This window comes from Papio anubis, chromosome 14 (genome assembly GCF_008728515.1).
Source record: "Papio anubis isolate 15944 chromosome 14, Panubis1.0, whole genome shotgun sequence".
NCBI lineage: Eukaryota > Metazoa > Chordata > Mammalia > Primates > Cercopithecidae > Papio > Papio anubis.
The window spans coordinates 54768805-54777039 of record NC_044989.1 but is presented as its reverse complement, the minus strand read 5'-3'; positions in this window follow the sequence as shown (position 1 = coordinate 54777039).

Genomic DNA, 8235 nt, shown 5'->3' with positions numbered 1-8235 from the left:
AAAGTATAACACTAATAAGTGTTAGTTTAGTTTACCTCAAGTATCTCCTAGACCTATGCCATTCTTTTCAAAATGGTGTGGCAAATAAAGGTTTTGCAAGTCATTTCTTTTAAACTATTATTCTAGCCTACACTTTTCCCCTTATTTAATTATGATGGCATTTAATTATAATGGCATTAAGTTATAGGTAATTACTGCAGCATTTATAAGCTTTTCAAGAGTTTGGAAACTTAGCCATATTTTTTATCCTCTTATAGTAAGCCTGGGAGCAAACTGTTTAGCTGATATGAGCTTCTCTTTTTCTTGCTTTCTCTGCCAACCTCTAAGACTTCAATAATGAGTTGTAAGATTCAGGAAAAGAAATCTTAGAAAACCTTTTCTATTTATAAAAGAAATGACCATTAGAAAGAAATGCAGCATCTCTACAATTTTTTGTCATGTAGAGAATAGATATGGAAAGCATCACAGACCTTGCTTCACCTAGGTCATGGCTAGTCAACCTTATGGGGACTACAGGAAAGCCTGGGGGGCTATTGTTGCCTCAGTCTAAGCCTTGAAAGCCATTGTTGTCTAAGCCACCACAGTGACCAAGGGCAGGAGATTCTCCTGTTGGAAATCCAGATTTGGGGCTGGCTTTTTGTTTATCATCCCTGAGACAGTTGGCAAGTCTGAACTCTCTGAGCCTCTGTCTTTATCTGTAGACTGGGATGCTACCATTTACCCTACCTACATAGCAAGCTTGAAGGAACAGTTACATACGAAAGAACTTTGTTAAACTGCCCTTGCTTAAGAAGTGGGAGACGTCATCATTATGAAATCCAGTAGTTGGCTATGCTAATGTCCTAACCTCACCCTCTTGGGATTAGTTTCCCAGGAGGAGACAACTTCCGGTGTGTAAACTATGTTGCCATCAGCATGCACTTTGGTAACAGCCTCCCCTGCAAAACTGTTGCTTGCCCTTGCTCTTTTGTTTATATTTTAGATTCTGTTTGTTTGCTGAGCCTGCTATTAATCCTTGTTTTAAACCACATTTCATTTCTGTAAGAATATCAGGCTGAGGAGCCCCCTCATGAGTTCAGCTATTCCAAACTCATATCTGTCTCTTTAAACATGAGCCTGAATAATGTAGAATATAGGACCAAAGAACTAATTTTAGACTTTTGTTTTAACTTGATTGTGGTTTGGTTAATTTGGATGAGAGCAGAAAACCTCACAAGAGTAAAATATAATGATTGTAAGTATGTTATTTTCCTAATGAATGCTTGAAGTTATGTAAGTAGTGGAAACTTAAGTTATTTAATTTTATCTTGCGCATATTTCATAGGGTCATATTCCAAACTTATTATCGTCTATCACTTTCTATTCATATATAGTAACATGAGGCTTATGTTACTTCTTATGGCTACTACTCTTGAAACTTTTTATTTTTACCTTCTCTATGAACATTTTTAAACCTAGATTCTTAGTCTTTTTTTCTGAACTGGATATAGCTAGAACTGAATTTTACTTCCTATTTTTAATATTCTCTTTGCTTCTCATTCAGTATTTGAAGGACTATAGCATAATAGTTACAAGCTGGGCTCTGGAGTTGGAGCCACTTCTTGGCTGCATGACCTTGAGCAAGTTGTATGTTTCTGATACTTCCTTATCTATAAAATGATAATAATTATAGCCCCTGCCTTCCTCATAGAGTTTTCGTGAGGATAAAAATAAGGTGGTCCATAGTATACTGCCTGGCACAAAGCAAGTGCTCATTGACTTGTTATCCATCAGTATTTTCACAGAATATAAGTGTTTTAAAAGTTGAGATTGTCTTTACTCCTCTCTGTTGTGCCTAGCGCCATGCAGAGTACCTGGTACCTGGCATATTCTCAGTAGATATTTCCTGAATGAATGGCAAAAGCATCTCGTTAGGTTTTATACAGACCCCTCTCTTCCTCTCCAGCCCACTGGTATCCCCCTGCTTCTGGAATTGTTCACTTGAAGTTGTGAGTGCCAGAGACTGGACTTAGCAAGGGTATACTGAGACGTTGGTGATAGGCAAAAAAGATTTCATCTTTATGATGAGACTTCATGTTTTTTTCTTGGGTGGTTTTTTAGCTCTCTTCTGGCTTTGGATTTCACACAGTCAAAAAGATACGAATATCTTAACACTGGTTCCATTGGTTCCACACCTCCACAATTTGGATTCCTTGCTCCAAACTGTACTTTGGTTTTCCACAAACAATCCTCATTTCTGCTTTACTCTGTTTATTGATCTAATTAACTTTTCTGGGGTATGTTCTATCCTATTTGTGGGGAATGGACTTATTTTTGCCTTAGTTCATGGATTAGAAGGAAACTGTCACTTCATTTCTGGCATCCCTCTCTTTACCCACTTTCATTCCACTGGAGAACGAACTTGCTAATCAGATATTAAGAAGCAGATTTTGACTGGGACCATTTTCATTGTATTAAAGGTCTGTGCTCAGGGATGGTACACAATCTTGCCCTTTCTCACTTCCTGTGTCCAGTGATTGGATGAAGCAGGCAGGGCCTGTCTTAGCTGGCCTCCTCATCTCAACTCTCTCTGTCCTACCTGCACCTTGAGGGAGCTGATGGACCAGTCATCCATAATCACACAACTATTTGGAGAAAGGGTATAGACTTCAAGGCAGAGAGTATAAGAAATAAGAGAGTTCGTCTTGACCTCCTACCCTAAATCAATTTCTGTAGTTAGTTTTTACTCAGTTTTTAGTATTGCAATGGGTCTTTGTCTAGTTAATGAAATCAGTGTTTTGTTGACTATTTTGTCATCATTTCTTGCCTGTATGCTCCTTCAGCAGAGAATCCCAGAGGTAAGATCCTAATACTAATCTCCATCCAGACCAACCTCTTTCACAAAACCTTTTCAGACAGCCATTATAAGGGTCTTTTTCTAAAACTACACCTCTTACAGAATTATGAGGTATATTCTGTTTTAATCACCTCCTATCCACCCTGCTGATGAGGGAGAGATTCCTGCCCTAGTGTTAGGGGAAATGGTTAAACTCACGACACCTGACACTGAGCAGATGTGATTGGCAGCAGTTTATTTGTCACACATACTAATAGCCAAGGGGAAGAGGACGCCATGCAGGGCCACATGGGGATTGCATTTGAAAACAGAATGAGGAACCAGAAGCTGTGGGAAGCAGGCTGTGTGGTATCAAGAAAATGGGATGACCTGCAGTTTCCGCCCAAGGATGTGATTGGCTTCTTTAAATAATTCTGCAGGCTGGTAAGGAACTGAATTTAGTGATAAGCAGGGAGGGTTGTTTGGGTAGGGAACCTTTTTCATGGGAACAGAGTTGGGGGCTAGGGAACTTCAGGAAAACCATTTGAGGCCCTCCCAATTACACCAGATGTCAAGGCAACACACAATATTGACCCTCAATTTTAGGATTTACACCACACAGATTATAGTATCATAGCATCATTTGTTTATTACCTCAGGATTTTACTCTAGATGTGTGTTTGTGACTATCTTGTGTCCCAGTCAAATTGTGGGCTACTTAAGGACAGCTAGCATTTAAGTCTTCCACTTAAAAAATAATGCACATTATGGTTTGGAAAAACATGATTATCATGAAAATGATCTGTTTTGTAATATCTCAAAGTGATACTTTCAAATGTGATCGAATGAAGACAGCCTTTAACATACCCAAGTTTTTTCCTTGCATATGGTTAATTTTTTAAATGTAGTGAAACTTGTAGTACTAAAGGATATGCAAAGTAGAAATTAAACTTGCATTAGTAGTCTGAACTCATGGCTGGCAGTGATCTTGCTTATACACGTACTGCTGAATTAAACCTCTGTGATGTGCCGTGGATTGACAGCTCTAAACATTTACAGTTACCCGGGTTTGCTGACATTTGAAAATAGCTCATTTTTTTTCCCCACTCTGTTTTCAAACAATGGGTGAAACAATGAATGGAACATTGGCATTCTTTTTAAAATCAGAGTTAAGCTACAGCCTAAATACCAGAATGCTGATGTCTCAAATGTATTATGCAGACTGCATATTGTAGGCACTAATGGGACCCATTAAGATAATTCTTACTCTTGCTAAATTCAAGCAAATCGGTGTGGGAGAGGGATGGTAAGGAGGTCATAGGCAAATTGGAAGAATTTAGAGTGTGTCCTCCCAATTCCTAAAAATCTAATATTAAATCCTTTCTTCATCTTAACTGTTAAACTAATTTTATTTTTGACTTTATTAAAATATTTGTTAGATTGTATGCAACCACAAACCCAAAGATCTTTCTTTTTTAAAATTATGATATACAATTAGATGAATGAGTGAAAGTTTCATCATTTTAACTTATATTTTCAGAGTATAAATCCATTATGTCTCTGAGATAGAATATCTTTTCTTGCATTTTTCACAAATAATCCTATCTAGATCCATCATAGTGCAAAAGAAATATTGTTGTAAAGAAACTACTGATTTTATTGTAATGTGAAAACTCAAAGCTGATTTACTTAAATTAAAATGAGGTTTCTGGCTGGGTGTGGTGGTTCATGCCTTGGGAGGCTGAGGCAGGAGGATGGCTTGAAGCCAGGAGTTTGAGATTAGCCTGGACAACATGTCTCTTTTCTACCAAAAAAAGAAAAAAGAATGTAAAAAAAATGAAGTTTCCGTTGCAAGACTCCTTGTTGGCATGAAAATATCCAGAGATAAACACTATAAGGATTAAGTGCTAATTCAGTTTCTACCCTATTAAAGTTTAATTCTAAAATTTTCTGGTAAAATCACTACTTATTTCAAATTAGGTATTAGAAATATAATGCATAATTTTAAATAAGTTTTTTCATATTATAAAAGGAATGCATAAATACAGATATAAAGCAAAATTCTACCAGTTGGAAACAATCACTGTCCAGTTTCAGTGGATTTGCTTCCATTTCCCACCATCAGTCTATAGCTGTGCTTTCTTGTATTGTAGTCACTAGCCACATGTAACTATTTATGTTTAAATTAATTAAAATTAAATAAAACTAAAAATTTAGGTCACATTTCAAGGGCTCAATAGCCACATGTGGCTAGTGGCAATGGTATTAGCCCAAATATAAAACATTTTTTATTATTACAGAAAGTTCTATTGGTAGAGCTATTTAGAGGTATACTTATACCTAGACTATATATACATATGAAACATAATTCTATGTACATATATGGAATTCTTTCTATATATTCTGTATCTTATGTAATAAACATTTTATGCATATATGTAACACTACAAGTACACACAAAACTAGATGCACAAAACTATATGCAAAAAGCTGCAGAGAGTAAAACTATAGTTTCCATGAAGACTCTCATACACACAATTTGGTTTGCCAAAAACGTCTTCATTATTTTTTTATCTCTCATTTTAAAAAGATAGTTTTGGTTGATAGTTACTCTATAGTAAGATCTTGAAGATATTATTCCACTTTTTTCTGGCTTCCATTGTTGCTGTTGAATAATCAGCTATAAAACCAATTGCTGTTTGGTAATCTATCTTTTCTCTCTGGCTGCTTTTAAATATTTTGCCTTTGTTATTTAAGCTCTACAATTTTATTATAACATGTTTATGAATTTTAAAAGTGTTATCTTGGAATATGTTGTGCTTTCTGTGCAGATTCTAGTTTTTTTGGGTCAGTTTTGCAGAATTATCTGTCATCACCATGATTACTTATCCTGTTTCTTCCCTTTTATTCTTAGAATTTGATAAGACATTTTTAAGACTTTTTCTTCTATCTTTTGTGTCTCTACTTTATTTCAATTTTTCAATGTTTCTTTATATAGTATTTTGGCAATTTTCATAAATTTGTTTTCAGCTCACTAATATTCTCTTTGGCTGTATCTAATCTGTTTAACATGATGTCTAATTTTATAACTTTAGCATTTATGTTTTTTGAAACATTTAAAAAATTTTATTTGGTTTTCAAATCTGCCTGACCACTTCAAAAAAAAAATCAAACATTATTGAGGTAGAATTCACATACAATAAAATGTACCTAGTTTATGATTATAAGTTAATGAATTTTGACAAATATTTATGTGTGTGTCCACACAAACTCACACACCTACCTGTGTAAACTTGACCTCAATGCAGATATAGAACATATAGCTGTACCTTTTTATAAAGTCATTGCTCTAAGGCTTACAATGTAGAAATTTAACTTATAGTCTACCTTCAAATTATACTACTTTATGTATAGTGCAAGACCCTTACCACAGAATACTTACATTTCTCCTTCCTATCATTTACACTATTATTGTCATACATATTGCTTTTGTATGTATTATAAGCCCATCAATAAATGGCTGTTATTTTTGTTGTGAGTAGTCTACTGTCTTCAATTTTCTTTAATGAGAAGAAAATGTCTTCTTAATTTATTCCCATATGTACCCTTTCTAGTACTCTTTATTTCTTTATGTAAATCTGAGTTTCCATCTGGTGTCATTTTCCATCTACTGAAAGAACTTCATATAACATTTCTTGTAGTGCAGGTCTGACAATTTTTTCCAAATTTGGTTTATCTGCTCAAGTTTAAATTTTGTCTTCCTTTTCATATCTCAGTGGATATAGAATTCTACATTGCCAGTTTTCAGTTTTTTCATTCAGAAATTTAACGCTAGATACTTTCAATATTCTTTAGAATCCAGATTTTTAAAACAATCTTTCTGTAAGGAATGTTGTGCTTTGTTTTGGCCAGCAGTTACTGGTTAATCAGTTTGATCCCTTAAAGTGCTATTTTTCATCTTCCCTAGGGTGGATCTAGAATGGTCACGGACAACTATCTACTTCTGGCTTGAACTTCTCTTAGCTCCCTGTTAGCTGTGAGATTTTCTTCTTTTTACAGTTCTCCAGGCATTCTTTGCACAACTTTGTGGGATTTCAGTCTCTTTTAGCACCATTCTCTATCTCTTCAGCAACATCTCCAGGCACTGTTTCGATTCTCCTTTCTTGCTCCTGCAGTTTGGAGGCACTGTTTTAATTCTCCTTTCCTGCTCCTGCCATGTGGAAACTGCCTCTGTCCAGAAAACTAGGGCACTTGTAGGGCTTTTTATTTTGTTTCCCTTTTCTCAGGGACCACAGTCTTGTGCTAGCTATTGCCCTGTGTCCGAAAACAACTGTTCCATGTATTTTGTTCAACATTTTAGTTATTTACCATAGAAGATTCAGTCCAGGGTTTGTCACTATATTATGAATGATCGTCATTTTTGTCACTTTTAAGTCTGTCTCTTATAATCAGCATATGCTTGGATTATGTGAGGAATTATTATAGTATAATTTTAATCATTTTAAATTTATCATGAATATGGGTTCTGACTTCTGTCAGCTTAAGCTCTTAGAGGAGTATTTCTTTTATTTAATTCAACAGATACTAGTGATCATTCCCTATGTTCATGCACTGTTCTCAGTGTTACAGACGTAGTAAGGTACATTCTTATAAAAATTCCTGCCCCAGTGTAGCTTACGTTGGAATGAAAGACAAATAAGTAAAACATATTCATTAGATGGTGATATGCACCATAGGGAAAGTAAAGGAGAAAAGTAGATAGGGAGTTTGGGGAGTAAATGTTTGACAATTTAAATAGGGTGATCAGGGCAGGACTTGCTGATAAAGTGACATTCACCCAAAGACAAGAAGGAAGTGGGGGAGTGATAACTGTGGGTATCTAGGAGAAGAGCATTTAAGTGAGAGAAAAATAATAAGTGGAAAGGCCTAAGAGCAGAGTTTGCCTGGTATGGTCAAGGAAGCGCAAGGAGTTCCATGTGGCTGGAGCAGAGTGAGCAAGAGAGAGTGAGTAGAAGGAGATGGGGCCAAAGACATAAGGGGAGGCCAGATTGTGCATGGCCTGGTAGGCAATTGTAATGATTTTGGCTTTTACTGAGAGTAAAATAGATTGCAATGAGGTTTTGAGCTGGGGTGTGGCATGATCTGGTTTCCGTTTTAACAGCATCACATGTGTGCTGTGTTGAATAGACAGAAGAAGGGCAGAGGCAAGGGGTTTAATTATAATGAAGGCTATGACAGTGATGATGGTGATGGGGTCAGTGCTGCCGCCTTAGAGGTAATCAGAAATGGTTAGAGTCAGCATAACTTTGTATTATAAAAAATATTAACATAAAAGAATAGGGAGTAGTCTAATGAATCCCCATGTACCCATTTTAGAACATGAGTTCTCAACTCATGTTCAATCTCGTTTCATCTATACC